Source organism: Rutidosis leptorrhynchoides, chromosome 11, assembly GCF_046630445.1.
Source record: "Rutidosis leptorrhynchoides isolate AG116_Rl617_1_P2 chromosome 11, CSIRO_AGI_Rlap_v1, whole genome shotgun sequence".
In the NCBI taxonomy this organism is placed as follows: Eukaryota; Viridiplantae; Streptophyta; class Magnoliopsida; order Asterales; family Asteraceae; genus Rutidosis; species Rutidosis leptorrhynchoides.
Window position 1 is genome coordinate 78,366,492 of NC_092343.1, and position 18,233 is coordinate 78,384,724.

Below are 18,233 nucleotides of genomic sequence, written 5' to 3' on the forward strand. Positions count from 1 at the left end.
GAATAATACGCCGATGTGTATTTGGAGATGAAGCTAGTAAAATTTTAAACCATTGTCACATAGGACCAACAGGAGGGCATTATGGGCCTCAACTAACAGCAAGAAAAGTTTATGAAGCTGGATTCTATTGGCCTACAATTTTCAAAGACGCACATCTTCTTTGCAAATCCTGTAATGCATGTCAAAGGGCCGGAAAAATAAGTCAACGTGATGAAATGCCACAAAATGTCATCCAAGTATGTGAAGTATTTGACATTTGGGGTATTGACTTTATGGGTCCATTTCCAAAATCTCATAATATTCTATATATACTCGTAGCCATTGATTATGTATCTAAATGGGCGGAAGCACAAGCTCTCCCAACTAACGATGCACGAGTTGTAGTCAACTTTTTAAAACGTCTTTTTGCAAGGTTTGGAACACCGAAAGCTTTAATAAGTGATCGGGGTACTCATTTCTGTAATAATCAACTTGAGAAAGTTCTTAAAAGATATGGAGTAACTCATAAAATCTCCACCGCATATCATCCACAAATAAGTGGACAAGTTGAAAATACCAACCGAGCTTTAAAACATATTCTAGAGAAAACCGTAGGATCAAATCCGAAGGAATGGTCCATTAAATTGGAGGATGCACTCTGGGCTTTTAGAACAGCCTACAAAACTCCAATTGGAACCACACCTTTTAGACTTGTTTATGGAAAAGCATGTCATCTTCCAGTGGAAATTGAACACAAAGCATTTTGGGCTTTGAAAACATGTAATCTTGATTTACATGAAGCCGGACGTCTACGATTAAGTCAACTAAACGAATTAGAAGAATTAAGACATGAAGCATACGAAAATTCGTTAATCTATAAAGAAAGAACGAAGAAATGGCATGATAAAAGAATCAGAAGTTCAAAAGAATTTAAAGAAGGAGACAGAGTTCTTCTTTTCAATTCACGATTCAAGCTATTTCCAGGAAAATTGAAATCAAGATGGTCTGGACCATTCATAGTTAAAAGAGTTTTCCCATACGGAACGATAGAATTGATAAATTCAAATGGGATTGAATTTAAAGTTAATGGTCACAGAGTTAAATATTACATACATGGTCCGATGGAAGTCGACAACGAAGTTAATCACAATTTCGACACCACAGCTAACTAAGTGTGGGGAGAATCAAGTCTTTAAAGGATAATATGTATTTCTGTTAGAGTTAGATTGTCTGTTTTCGTGTAGTTCTCGAAAATGGAACCCGAATGGTCTTTCCCTAGCAGACCCTAAAGAACTAGTCTTCTCCCCCCATTCTGAATTTTTATTTTTTTTAGGTTTTTACAAAATGAAGACTGCCTGTGAACTAAACCATGGTCTAATGCTACACGCTTTGATCACTAAACGTAATAATGACATACTACCGAGTGAAATAGTATCAGTAATCAGAGAAAGAATGGACGGAGTTAGAAAAGAATCCAGATGCGAAGATAATAAGTTACAATTTGGTAAAGGAAAATCAAAATCCGCAGCGAAAATAAGAGCACGACACCTAGAACGATGTCACAAATGCGGAAAATGGTCACATGGAGGTAAATGCTCAAATAATCAAACCTATTCAAATACCGAATTTGTTACTTTATGCAGAGACGGACCGTTCATATGTTTAGAAGAAAAGACACTGAATGCTCGAGGTTACGCCTATGTAGCCATGGAAAACCAATTAAACCGACTATCTTATGAATGGGATAGATCATATAACTAAGAAATCTATTTCACAGGTATGTCTGTACAATTTTTATTTTTATTTTTATTTTTAACCTTTTGATAATAAACGCTAATTTGTTCGCTAAAAAGTATTAAATTGGTATTGAATAAAATTAGGTTTGGCGACCGAAATTATTGATATCATTCAAAAATTTATTACATCACTGCGAAATTTAACGTTTATTCTTAAGGTATAAATATCTTTAATCAATCAACCCAAAATATTTCAAAAATTCGTCATGAGTTAAATTAGGTCTTGGAACCGAAATTACTTTACCGAAAAGAGGGGCGCATATTTTTGATAATATTTGATTGATTAAAGTGGGATAAAAAGAAAAAAAAAATTTTAATTTTATTTTTACCATATTTTTAAAATTAATATTTAAATCTTAAATTAATATTGTAAACTTTGTAAAAACAATATATTTAAAATTGTAAATATTTGAAAAATTAATATAAGTTTGATATGAATTATAAATTTTTAAATTAAGTTTGGTGTGAATTTTTAATTTTTAAAATATTAATTTTTAATTTTATGCATTTCAAATTTTAAGTTTGGTGTGAATTTTTAATATTAATTTTGAATTTTATATTTAAGTTGTGTGAATTTAAAAACAAAAATTTACTTTATCTCATTAAGTTAAGAATATGATTTTTAAAATTCGTCGTAAGTTAAAGACTAGGTCTTTGAACCGAAATTGCTTTACCCAAGGGAGGGACGAGAACTTTTATTATCATTATTTTTAATCTTTTTGATTTAAAGTATGCCAAAAACATTAAAAAACCCAAAAATCTTAGCTTTTAAAACAATCGCTACAAAAAGACAAATTTTAAAAATTTTGTCGAAGGACGGACTAGGACATCGATCCGAAACGACCTCGTCCTAAATAACAAGGGAAACAAAATTTTAAAATTAATTACTTAATTGTTTTAATAAGTTAATGATTATAAAAAAAAAAAAAATATACCAAACTCCGCGACTCGCGGAGTTTGGAGGGTAAATCCCCGCGACTCGCGGAGGAGTTGAATTACAGAAAAAAAATAAAGAGCTGCAACAGCTCAGTTTCAACCCCAAAACAGAAAAATAGCTGCGAAAACCCACGAAAAACCACCCAAAAACACCCCAAAAATCACAATTTTTAACCGTTAATCACCAAATCTTTTGCTAAAATCATGTTGAGAAGGATGCTATCTAAGAATTACTCAAGAAAAACGGTAAATTTCTACACCTAAACACCATTTAATTCGAAATTTGATGTTCTTGAGCAATTTTTTCCCCAATTTGATTTTGATGCTTTTTAGTGTAATTAGGCTTAAATTGTTTATGTATTATGCTTGTATAACCTAGATTGATGCTGTTTAACATGATTAGAAGCCTTAAACTTCAAATTTTGAGTAATCTAGGGTTTGTGTTCTTGAGCAAATTTGGGGCTTTTTGATATAAACAGGTTATGGCCGATTTTTGTCATGAATTATTGCTAAAATAAGTAGTGTAACATGTCTAGGTAGTTAAATGATCCAAACTTTGAGCCTAAACATGATTTTGAGAATTAAAGTGGACTTTTTCAAGTCTAAAATTCATGAACTTGATTTTTGAAAGATAATGCCATTTGAGACTTGTTTAATTGCTAGTAATGATTATTTTGACATGTTATTTGAGTTGAATGCTTATGAACTTGGCGAACATTTTCGTATATGCTTATTTGAAAAAGTGTAGATTTGATAAAAATGTGAAAATGAGCTTAAGTTTGATATAAATTGATAATGTCATTGTAATTATTTTGATTGATGATTTTGCTGACACTAATGCATATTTGGATGCACAAAAATTGTGTTTGATGTGTTTTGCAGAATGAAAGGGGTGAATCTTCATCCCAAGCCCGCAATGCTCCTGCTGAGAATTTGGAACAACAGGAGGTGGATAACTACTACAAGCAGGATATACCTCATCCAGTCATGACTTTTTCCGATATGCACTTGGAAGAGTTGCACCCGAACCTGAGATTTGACAGACTTTGGATAGATTATCTAAAATATCAACGGGGTTTGCATACTCTTCATTCCAAGGTTGTTGAGGTACCGAGGGTCATAGAATGGGGACCCTTAGAAGCTGTAGAATTGGCCGGGCCAATTAGGGAATTACTTGTACAGAGGTATGGTAATTCTTCTTTTAATGACTGGATATGTTTATTCACCATACGTAGACCTGTATATAAAGTATGGTGTGAAGAATTGTTATGTAGTATAGAGTTGAATGATCGGGTAGCTAGTTTAACCGATCGTTCTTTTATTAGATTTTTGTTAGGCGGTTCGATGCGCCACATGTCTTTACTGGACATGGCTCAGGCTTTACGTATATATACGCCTGAGGAGTTAGCGTCTGCCGATTGTAGAGGATTGATACTAAACGGTAGAAAGATAGATGAGAATTTTGATACACACGGTGTGTGGAGTCAAATGACAAGCCATCACCGTTTCAAAGGGGGAAATTACTCTTATTTGGATATAGATAGAGCCGAATTAAGAGTGATACATAGGTTTTTAGCTAATTCGATTACACAAAGGGGTAAAAACAAGGAAAAAGTAAATGAACAGGATTTGTTTTACCATATGTGTATTCGAGACCCACAAAGCGCTGTAAGTATACCATATTGTGTGGGTTATTATTTATCAGCTATGGTTCGGGGGATGCGACCACATAGCATAATAGGAGGTGGTATTTTTATTACTTTGATTGGTGAATATCTCGGTGTGGATATAAGTCGGGGGGGATTATTACTAGAAGAGCCGGAACCCCGCGATACTATAGGTTTAAATGTATACCATGGTGCGAAAGTTTTGAAGAGGCGAAATAACGCCGCAGTACGATACCATGGTAGACATCCACAGGTGGAGAGAAACCAGCAGCAAGGTAATGTAGGAGGGGGGAATGAGATGCAAGAAATGCATAGGTTTATAGCTTCTTAGGAATACGAAAATGCTAGACAGAGAGCATTTGAAGATTGACAAGTTCATCAGAACCAAATCATAGCTCATTGCCAACATATAGGTAGAAACTATATTCCTACACCGAAACCCATCTTTCCTCCCTGGTCTATAGAGATGCAGCCACCATATCCTACGTATGACCCTACCGAAGCATTCTATAGCACCTATGGTTATGCCTGGAACCCCTATTGGTACCAGTATCATCCCTAGTATACTTAGTTTTATTTATTTTGTAATTTGTAATTATTGATACGTTTAATACTTTTGTTAATATTGTAATAGTTTTTATAATTGTCTAACTTTTATTCTTAGATTTTAATAATTTTTGAATGTGAGGTAATATACCAAACTTCAAAAATATGTATATATGTTTGCAGTTTATCTTATGTACACAACAGGGTAAAACAACGCGTTTTCAAAGACTGGCATTAAGTTCAGCAAAAGCAACTAATTTTGACGACAAGATGCAAAATATATGTGAAATAACAACAAGATGGAATGAACAAATGATGTGCACCATTTATCATTCAGCAAACAAACGCCAATATATTTGGAAACTTTGGTAAAAATTTAATCATTTTACACAAATCACCCTCAATAATTTAAATTGTTACTGATTTCTTGCAAATGAGGGCATTGCAAGATCTTAAGTGTGGGAAGGGGTTAAATTCTTTCGGATTTTAAAATTTTTTTACTTTATACATTTGGTTACCATTAAACATACTAGTAAAGCAGTAGTTGTATTAGAATCTAGTGCTCTCTGATAATAAATAACAGCCCTGGTCTTATATACTGACTACCCAATTCTAGTAAGATTTTTCAAAATTTTCAATTAAATGAATTCAAAATCATGTTTATACATATTTATGAACGATAAAACTAGGTTTTAACACCGAAATTAATGTTACCTCGGAAAGGACATAAATTAAGAAACAAACTAAAATGTTAAAATTCATTTAAAATGGAATAGAGGACGATAAAAAGGAAAATAAAAGCCAAGTGTGGGAAAATTTACCAAGTTATCTTAAACATATGTCACATATATCTGTAACAAATAACTGAAAATACTTTTGCTTTGGACTAAACTAAACTGTTTTACCCAATGAAAGAAAAGAAGAGATAGATCTACACGATGAATCAATTCCATCATTAAAAGGAAGTAAAGTCTTCCGAAAAAGAAACGCGCTTCTTGATTTAGGTCATGAAGTTGTCGTCCAGACCAGCTGTAGGTTGACGAAAAATCTAGAAAAGTCATCACTAAAATCAACAGGAAATCCACGGACCTCAGCATTAAACAGGGTCACCAAGTGGTCAGATTTATCCTAACCATGAGAAGGATTTATCTCGTACAATGGGGGGGGCACCATGCAAATTAGCTGGATAAGACTAATGAATCAGATCCCCAGAAAGGATAATCTCCTTAAAGATTAAAAATCAGCTTTTAAGACTGATATTACTCAATCCTAGAGATTGACCTTAAAGATTGAGAATTACAAACTCATGGAATTCGATGATATCTAAACTCGAGCTTAAACGAGAAAATATTTTGATCAAAATTATAAACCGATTTGTTTTCTGAAAACCCTATTTTCAATGCGTTCATTACCATTGAACGTAAAATCCTAGGAATTCACCTGGAATTCATTAGGTCACCTGAACTAAATCGGGTGTCAACCGTAAGAACGGTGGTTGCATAGTGGTCAAAGACAGGACCTTGTGCCAGACCGAAAAATTATAAGGGTGAGCTTTACTATTGCTCCTACCAAGGATAGTAATTGCATCCGACACATTATAGACCATAATTAAAAGCATGTCAGGGGACATTGCCTTAACAGTTGCTTGTTCAACGCTTTCCTTTACAACCGGACGGTAGTTTACCGAAAGGTAATATACGGGACAAGTAAACTGGACGTGTTGCTTTCCAAATACAAGGTTAGCAAGTGGGTGACACAAAACCGCAAGTTTTGAGCTAAAATTTTCAAATCTGAAACCCACCAAACCCACAAAAATATTTTGCAAACACCGGTAAAGGGTTATTCCGGAAAACTTATCTAGGGTAAAAACTAGATTTCAAAAGATCAAATGTTTTCATAAAGATCCAATTTCCTTAATGGATCTAAATTTTTATAGTCATGTGGGACTGTAAACCATATCGTTACTACCATTGTTTATACCGCCGTATAGAAATCACTGATGTACAAAGTGTGAAGAATAAAGAAGTGATTCTAGTATTTCAAGACGATATTGCTTGAGGACAAGCAACGCTCAAGTGTGGGAATATTTGATAATGCTAAAAACGAACATATATTTCATAGCATTATTCCTCAAGAAAGACAAGCTTTTAGTTGCAATTGTTCTATTTACAAGTGATATTCGTTTAAATAATAAAAGGTGAAGACAAAAGACAGATTCGACGAATTGAAGACGCAAACGACCAAAAAGCTCAAAAGTACAAAAGACAATAAAAAAGGTTCCAATTATTGATAAGAAACGTCTCGAAATTACAAGAGTACAAGATTCAAAACGCAAAGTACAAGATATTAAATTGTACGCAAGGACGTTCGAAAATCCGGAACCGGGACCAGAGTCAACTCTTAACGCTCGACGCAACGGACTAAAAATTACAAGTTAACTATGTATATAAATATAATATAATATATAATTAATTATATTAATTATATATATATATATATATATATATATATATATATATATATATATATATATATATATATATATATATATATATATATATATATATATATATATATTATAAAACCGTCGGCAGAGAAAGACTCCAATGGTGTGAGCTGTAAATACATTCTCCGCGACTCGCGGAGTTTGAAGAGGATTTTGCCGCGAGTCGCGGAGCCCCAAAAATTGACTCTGGCTATAAAGCAAACCGAATTCTGATCATTTTTATCAATCTATTTTCTCTCTTCTCTCATATATACGATATATATATATATATATATATATATATAATTTATATTTTAATTTTAATTTTAATTATAATTCTAATAATAAGGGTATGTTAGCGAATATTGTAAGGGTGTAAGTCGAAATTCTGTCCGTGTAACGCTACGCTATTTTTAATCATTGTAAGTTATGTTCAACCTTTTTACATTAATGTCTCGTAGCTAAGTTATTATTATGCTTATTTAAAACGAAGTAATCATGATGTTGGGCTAATTACTAAAATTGGGTAATTGGGCTTTGTACCATAATTGGGGTTTGGACAAAAGAACGACACTTGTGGAAATTAGACTATGGGCTATTAATGGGCTTTATATTTGTTTAACTAAATGAAAGTTTGTTAATGTTAATATAAAGATTTACAATTGGGCGTCCCTATAAATTACCATATACACTCGATCGGACACGATGGGCGGGGTATTTATATGTACGAATAATCGTTCATTTAACCGGACACGGGAATGGATTAATAGCCACTAGAATAATTAAAACAGGGGTGAAATTACATTCAAGGGTAATTGGTGTAATTGTTAACAAAGTAGTAAAACCTTGGTTTACACGCAGTCGATAACCTGGTGTATTCATTAAACAAAGTATTAAAACCTTGTTACAATTCGAATCCCCAATTAGTTGGAATATTTAACTTCGGGTATAAGAATAATTTGATGAGGACACTCGCACTTTATATTTATGACTGATGGACTGTTATGGACAAAAACCAGACGGACATATTAAATAATCCAGGACAAAGGACAATTAACCCATGGGCATAAAACTAAAATCAACACGTCAAACATCATGATTACGGAAGTTTAAATAAGCATAATTCTTTTATTTCATATTTAATTTCCTTTATTTAATTGCACTTCTAATTATCGCATTTTTATTGTTATTTTATTTAATCGCACTTTTAATTATCGTACTTTTTAATTATCGCAATTTTATTTTATCGCACTTTTATTATTCGCAATTTCATTATCGTTATTTACTTTACGCTTTAATTTAAGTCTTGTATTTATTTAATATTTTACATTAGGTTTTAACTGCGACTAAAGTCTTAAAATCGACAAACCGGTTATTAAACGGTAAAAACCCCCCTTTATAATAATAATATTACTTATATATATATTTGTATTTTTATAAAAGTAAACTAATATAGCGTTGAGCTTTGTTTAAAGATTTCCCTGTGGAACGAACCGGACTTACTAAAAACTACACTACTTTACGATTAGGTACACTGCCTATAAGTGTTGTAGCAAGGTTTAAGTATATCCATTCTATAAATAAATAAATATCTTGTGTAAAATTGTATCGTATTTAATAGTTTTTCCTAGTAAAATATAAACTATTTCGTATGCACATCAAATATGTATATATGTTTGCAGTTTATCTTATGTACACAACAGGGTAAAACAACGCGTTTTCAAAGACTGGCATTAAGTTCAGCAAAAGCAACTAATTTTGACGACAAGATGCAAAATATATGTGAAATAACAACAAGATGGAATGAACAAATGATGTGCACCATTTATCATTCACCAAACAAACGCCAATATATTTGGAAACTTTGGTAAAAATTTAATCATTTTACACAAATCACCCTCAATAATTTAAATTGTTACTGATTTCTTGCAAATGAGGGCATTGCAAGATCTTAAGTGTGGGAAGGGGTTAAATTCTTTCGGATTTTAAAATTTTTTTACTTTATACATTTGGTTACCATTAAAAATACTAGTAAAGCAGTAGTTGTATTAGAATCTAGTGCTCTCTGATAATAAAGAACAGCACTGGTCTTATATACTGACTACCCAATTCTAGTAAAATTTTTCAAAATTTTCAATTAAATGAATTCAAAATCATGTTTATACATATTTATGAACGATAAAACTAGGTTTTAACACCGAAATTATTGTTACCTCGGAAAGGACATAAATTAAGAAACAAACTAAAATGTTAAAATTCATTTAAAATGGAATAGAGGACGATAAAAAGGAAAATAAAAGCCAAGTGTGGGAAAATTTACCAAGTTATCTTAAACATATGTCACATATATCTGTAACAAATAACTGAAAATACTTTTGCTTTGGACTAAACTAAACTGTTTTACCCAATGAAAGAAAAGAAGAGATGGATCTACACGATGAATCAATTCCATCATTAAAAGGAAGTAAAGTCTTCCGAAAAAGAAACGCACTTCTTGATTTAGGTCATGAAGTTGTCGTCCAGACCAGCTGTAGGTTGACGAAAAATCTAGAAAAGTAATCACTAAAATCAGCAGGAAATCCACGGACCTCAGCATTAAACAGGGTCACCAAGTGGTCAGATTTATCCTAACCATGAGAAGGATTTATCTCGTACAATGGGGGGGCACCATGCAAATTAGCTGGATAAGACTAATGAATCAGATCCCTAGAAAGGATAATCTCCTTAAAGATTAAAAATCAGCTTTTAAGACTGATATTACTCAATCCTAGAGATTGACCTTAAAGATTGAGAATTACAAACTCATGGAATTCGATGATATCTAAACTCGAGCTTAAACGAGAAAATATTTTGATCAAAATTATAAACCGATTTGTTTTCTGAAAACCCTATTTTCAATGCGTTCATTACCATTGAACGTAAAATCCTAGGAATTCACCTGGAATTCATTAGGTCACCTGAACTAAATCGGGTGTCAACCGTAAGAACGGTGGTTGCATAGTGGTCAAAGACAGGACCTTGTGCCAGACCAAAAAATTATAAGGGTGAGCTTTACTATTGCTCCTACCAAGGATAGTAATTGCGTCCGACACATTATAGACCGTAATTAAAAGCATGTCAGGGGACATTGCCTTAACAGTTGCTTGTTCAACGCTTTCCTTTACAACCGGACGGTAGTTTACCGAAAGGTAATATACGGGACAAGTAAACTGGACGTGTTGCTTTCCAAATACAAGGTTAGCAAGTGGGTGACACAAAACCGCAAGTTTTGAGCTAAAATTTTCAAATCTGAAACCCACCAAACCCACAAAAATATTTTGCAAACACCGGTAAAGGGTTATTCCGGAAAACTTATCTAGGGTAAAAACTAGATTTCAAAAGATCAAATGTTTTCATAAAGATCCAATTTCCTTAATGGATCTAAATTTTTATAGTCATGTGGGACTGTAAACCATATCGTTACTACCATTGTTTATACCGCCGTATAGAAATCACTGATGTACAAAGTGTGAAGAATAAAGAAGTGATTCTAGTATTTCAAGACGATATTGCTTGAGGACAAGCAACGCTCAAGTGTGGGAATATTTGATAATGCTAAAAACGAACATATATTTCATAGCATTATTCCTCAAGAAAGACAAGCTTTTAGTTGCAATTGTTCTATTTACAAGTGATATTCGTTTAAATAATAAAAGGTGAAGACAAAAGACAGATTCGATGAATTGAAGACGCAAACGACCAAAAAGCTCAAAAGTACAAAAGACAATCAAAAAGGTTCCAATTATTGATAAGAAACGTCTCGAAATTACAAGAGTACAAGATTCAAAACGCAAAGTACAAGATATTAAATTGTACGCAAGGACGTTCGAAAATCCGGAACCGGGACCAGAGTCAACTCTTAACGCTCGACGCAACGGACTAAAAATTACAAGTTAACTATGTATATAAATATAATATAATATATAATTAATTATATTAATTATATATATATATATATTATAAAACCGTCGGCAGAGAAAGACACCAAGGGTGTGAGCTGTAAATACATTCTCCGCGACTCGCGGAGTTTGAAGAGGATTTTGCCGCGAGTCGCGGAGCCCCAAAAATTGACTCTGGCTATAAAGCAAACCGAATTCTGATCATTTTTATCAATCTATTTTCTCTCTTCTCTCATATATACGATATATATATATATATATAATTTATATTTTAATTTTAATTTTAATTATAATTCTAATAATAAGGGTATGTTAGCGAATATTGTAAGGGTGTAAGTCGAAATTCTGTCCGTGTAACGCTACGCTATTTTTAATCATTGTAAGTTATGTTCAACCTTTTTACATTAATGTCTCGTAGCTAAGTTATTATTATGCTTATTTAAAACGAAGTAATCATGATGTTGGGCTAATTACTAAAATTGGGTAATTGGGCTTTGTACCATAATTGGGGTTTGGACAAAAGAACGACACTTGTGGAAATTAGACTATGGGCTATTAATGGGCTTTATATTTGTTTAACTAAATGAAAGTTTGTTAATGTTAATATAAAGATTTACAATTGGGCGTCCCTATAAATTACCATATACACTCGATCGGACACGATGGGCGGGGTATTTATATGTACGAATAATCGTTCATTTAACCGGACACGGGAATGGATTAATAGCCACTAGAATAATTAAAACAGGGGTGAAATTACATTCAAGGGTAATTGGTGTAATTGTTAACAAAGTAGTAAAACCTTGGTTTACACGCAGTCGATAACCTGGTGTATTCATTAAACAAAGTATTAAAACCTTGTTACAATTCGAATCCCCAATTAGTTGGAATATTTAACTTCGGGTATAAGAATAATTTGATGAGGACACTCGCACTTTATATTTATGACTGATGGACTGTTATGGACAAAAACCAGACGGACATATTAAATAATCCAGGACAAAGGACAATTAACCCATGGGCATAGAACTAAAATCAACACGTCAAACATCATGATTACGGAAGTTTAAATAAGCATAATTCTTTTATTTCATATTTAATTTCCTTTATTTAATTGCACTTCTAATTATCGCATTTTTATTGTTATTTTATTTAATCGCACTTTTAATTATCGTACTTTTTAATTATCGCAATTTTATTTTATCGCACTTTTATTATTCGCAATTTCATTATCGTTATTTACTTTACGCTTTAATTTAAGTCTTGTATTTATTTAATATTTTACATTAGGTTTTAACTGCGACTAAAGTCTTAAAATCGACAAACCGGTCATTAAACGGTAAAAACCCCCCTTTATAATAATAATATTACTTATATATATATTTGTATTTTTATAAAAGTAAACTAATATAGCGTTGAGCTTTGTTTAAAGATTTCCCTGTGGAACGAACCGGACTTACTAAAAACTACACTACTTTACGATTAGGTACACTGCCTATAAGTGTTGTAGCAAGGTTTAAGTATATCAATTCTATAAATAAATAAATATCTTGTGTAAAATTGTATCGTATTTAATAGTTTTTCCTAGTAAAATATAAACTATTTCGTATACACCTCGCATAACATCAAAGATCCATTTGGACAAGATTCACCTAAAAGAGTAAACTTTTTACTGCAAGCCACACTTAGAGAAGAGTTATACGTTGACTCTCGGGTTAAGTCATCCTTTTTCGGTCAACTGAAAAAGGAATTATATGATATATTATATACCACCCGAGGTGTAAATGAATGGCTCACTCTTCTGATTCGTGGAACTTTCTCCACTGATTTTACATGTCGTCCGATAAATATAGAAAAATTTGACCCCGTTAGGCAAAAAAATTATGGGGTCGAGTCGAGAAAACGACTCATTAAAAATCATGTTTGATTTGTGTTTTTCTTCACGTGTTTGAAAAAAAAATCAATAAGTTAAAATTTTTTTTTAAAAAATTTGTGTGCTTAGAATTTTATTTTATTTTTTTAAAAAAAGGTGTGATTATATATATATATATATATATATATATATATATATATATATATATATATATATATATATATATATATATATATATATATATATATATATATTAAATTTTGATCTTTTTAAATAAATGAATTTAAAAAATTTAATTATATAAAAAAAACGTGTTTTTATTTTTATTATTGTTTCTCAAAAATTTTAAAATTTTTAACTATTTTAATACATTAATTTGAAAAATTGAATTTTAAAATTTATGAACGGATAAAGATCAGGTATAAACAACCGAACTTCCCGTTATAAGAAATATAAATTTTATAAATGATATTTTAAAATTTTAATTAGTTACTAAGTTGAAAAAAAAAATATATAAAAAAAATCAAAATAAAATAATTGTGTTTTTAGTTTATTATATTTTTGTTTGTTTATATATGTACAAAAAAATTTAAGTGTGGGGTAAAATTTTTGGTACTATTGAAGTACAGCCACATCTTGTGTGTGATTAACATGTTTGTTGACAGGTACTTATGATGATGATACATTCGACATAACGAAACACCAGATTTATATTGTGATAAAAGGATTGGATATATTCATACGATAAGCATTTTACGATCTCCAATTTTTAACCAAGGAAGTTCTATCTACCTTTACACTTTTTATCCTCTTAAATTTATACATTATTATCTGATTTTATGTAATGAGGGCATTACATAATCTTAAGTGTGGGGTGAGGATATAAATTCTCGAGAACTTAGAACTTGGTCATTTTTATGAAAATTTTGAAAAATTTTAAACAAATATACATAAGTTATTTGATTAAAACATATAAAAAGAAAACCAAGTATAAGGGAATTTATAAAACCATATGTTTAGAACCATCTGTCACGTGTTTCTATGAAGTTTATTGCAGATGTCATTGCTTTGGAATGTATAAACGTGTGTATCCCATTGGTGCGAGTAATAAAGGATGAATCAAGTCCATCCTTAACGGAAGTAAAGTCTTCCGAATGTCATTTCACTTGGTATAGCATACTTCCTAACCTATATCATTTCATACTAATATCATATCACGATATAAAGGTACCGTGGGAAGAGAAAGTCTTGAACTTTCAACCCGAAAATAAACTTGGTAGGGTAAATCCGAGGAGCTATCCAGTGCAAGACCGATTACGGTGCATAAGCAGGAGTAGGATCTGTCCCACGCGATAGCTCAGTCTTCGCAGTTTTAACCCTTGAATTTAAATGTACAAATTTTCATAAAAGACCGATAGAAATATCGCGTCAGGGGGCGCCCGGTAAAGAGTTTCATGATACTACAATCATGGGGGTGAATAGCTTGTTAATCGCCGACTGTGACTACGGTTTTCAGTTACCCTCAACCGAAATTTGAGGTTAAAACCAGAAAACGTGTCTAGTGTAAAAACTAGCATGACATTTTAAAAAAATCATAAGGGCGTTTTCCCTAAGGATCCAAATTTTTAGACCTTAATCACGAGTTTCAACTTTGTTTCTGTTGTCAGAATTTCATTTCGTGTGGTGTGTGTGTGATCCAATAAATATCGTTTGGTGTTTTCAATTCACTTCATAAAGCGTGTGTTTTTGTTTCGTGTGGTGTGTGTGTGATGAATGATTGATATGGAAAAATATGTAGTATTCCGACTCTATTAAAAAGATGTTATTGCTTGAGGACAAGCAACGTTCAAGTGTGGGGTAATTTGATATTGCTATAAATATACATATACTTCATCGCAATATCAATCTAAAATGTTATGATTTTTATGTGTATTCGAGTAGTTTTCGGTTTGTAATTGGTTAAAATGTCCAAAGCGTCGAATGAAATGTTAAAATGATCGAAATCACAAAATCTGCGCGCCTGCACGAAAAAAATCATAACTAAATCATACTGACTTAAAAAAAGGCGAATCAGGTGTTCAGACGTCCGTAACTCAAAAATATACAACTTTCATGAAGATACCTTATGCGAAACGCGTACCTATCTACGCAAAACGCGTAGTTTTTTGCCCAGATCTAGATCCAAAAGCAAATGAGACGGTGACTTTATGTTTAATAATCCTACTTTTCAGACTTTTACAGCAAAAGGAATCAGAATACAAATATAAGTCTACCTACTACTTCTAATACTATGCTATAATACAGAGAGAAGGAATTTTACACAAGGGATATACATTACGTACAGTAGTTAGTAGTAGTGAGTAGAGTAGGAACTAGTTAGCAAAAGTTAGTCAACACTGTACCAAACAAAACATCTACTGTCCTAAATTTAATTTCCATATACATTCCGTTTCATTTATTTTCCAAATTATATTCGGTTTCAAATTTCATTTCAAGAGTGTAATAGGGTAGTTTCAATATTTTACGGGTATTATTGTTCGTGTGCACGGGTGCTGTTATTTCCATTTCTACCGTTTGCAGTTAATAAATTGACGCTTTGTTTGTAAGTTTGTTACTTTCATTTTTATTATTGTTATTTATTATTATGTTTATGTTTATGTATTTACATTTTTTACTCCCGTCCTATTATTATGATTAGCTAGTTTACTCCCGTGTTTACTTAGATGTAGAACCCCTCGATTATGGATTGTTATCATTTAGAACACTAAAATGTAACTTAGATTATCTTTAATATTATGCATAGTCGAAAGAACCATTGTTATATAATTAGATATTTAACCCTATCACTTAATTTATTAGATAAAAATGGCGAAAGTTATTTTTATTGATATAACACTATAAGTGATTTAGACGAACTTATGGATAAATTATTGATACCAATTTAGAAATATGATTCGGTGGTTTGGGCAATATTATAGTTTGTATAATTGTGAAATTGTAAAAGGGAAACCATTACGATTTAAGTTTTGGCGAAGGTCAAAACTAGGCTAGGTCTCAATTTAGATAATCGGGGTATAGTTAACTATCTAAAATATGATCTAACGAAAGTTAGATTTAATTTTAATTAGTTAAGATTTTATATAAATTCGAAAGAAAAATATATAAAGTCAACATTTTAAGTATTACAATTATTATTTTAGTCATTTTAGATATTGTGTTCAATCAAAAGATCCATTATTATGTAAATTTAATACTTAATCCTCGTCACATAGTTTATTGAATCATTTAACGAAAGTTAATTTGGTAATATAAAATATGCTTCAACACTATTTGTGATCTAGACAAAACGTAGGATTATATTCCTGACAAAAATATAAGAATACAGATTTGGTGATTTGGTGGTATTAAGATTTATATAGTCATGAAATTATAAGAAGGGAAACCATTTTAGTTTAAGTTTTAATGAAAGTTAAAACTAGGTTGAATCACAATTCGAATGATCGGGTATAGTTTGCTTTGTTAAGAAGAGATTAGCGAAAGTTAAGTTGAATCTTAGTAAATCAAGACTTTATGAAATCGAGAGGTTATCACGAAGTTATATACTATATAATATTGTAATCGGACTTAACAACAATACATAGTAAATTGATTATGAATTGTCTATGATTCATATCAACGAGGAGACGAAATCTAAGTAAATACACTATCTTATATTCTTATTTATTGTAATTTTTATTATTATTTTAGTTAATTATATCCAAAACCAAAAACCAATTAAAACCCACTTAAAAGTATAATTAATTGTCATTAATTTCTTGAATACGCTTCTCCCTGTGGAACGAACTTGACTTGCCAGTATCTATTGCTGCACGATCGGGACCAGTTGCCCGTAGTGTGATAATATTTATTAGTTAGTTTAGTTGTAAAATTTAAAGGTCGGTTTTATCACATCAAATATCATATTTTGTTTAAGTTGCCATTACACCTTGTTCATTTTTGTTTTCCATGAAGTTCGTCGCGAAATTGTTCTCACTCATCAATCATAATGTTTTTATATGCTGTCAACACCAGCGCTGATAGAAGCTTTAACGCTAGAGAATTTGGTCACAACGTTTATAACCATGTACCTTCCTTAGACAACATGTACTCTATAGAACTATTAAAGTGGGAGGTTTCAACCTCGTAGTTGAAACAAACTGGTTATCTGATGATACAAACGAGGCAGCTACGACCACAAGGCTATTCGAATTCCTTTCCCCGATGATAATGGTGTACGAAGAGGATATCAGTACACCGTCATGTTATACTAATTACTCGAAGGTCCAGAAGTACATGAAATGAGAATGTCTCGCAATTATGGCACATGTGAGTAAAGATGAATTGAAAATTAAGAGACCCAAATATGTCCCGACTATTAGAGATTGTCTTGGGATTACACGTCCACCCCACCGTGAAGCCGAATTTCGGATTGATTTGGTGCCAGCAGTTGCACCTGTTACGCGTACAATATACAGACTTGCACCCTTAGAACTACAAGAGCTTCCCATGGTGAAGAACATCAGGGTTGTAATGCCCTAATTTGTGACAGGAACTGGAAGGTGGGTCACATAACCATAAATTTCCGAGTTGGAACTCCAGTCTTGTTTGTTAAAAAGATGGATTGGTTGATGAGATTGTGTATCGACTACAGAGAATTGAACAAGTTGACGATCAAGAATCGGTATCCGCTACCGAGGATTGATGACTTATTCGATCAATTACAGGGGTCTAGTTGTTATTCGAAGATTGATTTGAGATCCGGGTATCACCAATTGAGAGTCAAAGAAGCTGATGTCCCGAAGACGGCGTCTAGAACACATTATGGACATTATGAGTTTACAGCGATGTCGTTTGGTTTGACGAACGCATCGGCAGTGTTCATGGACCTCATGAACCGTGTGTGTAAGTGATAATGCTAAAAACGAACACATATTTCATTGCATTATCCTTCAAGAAAGACAAGCTTTTAGTTGC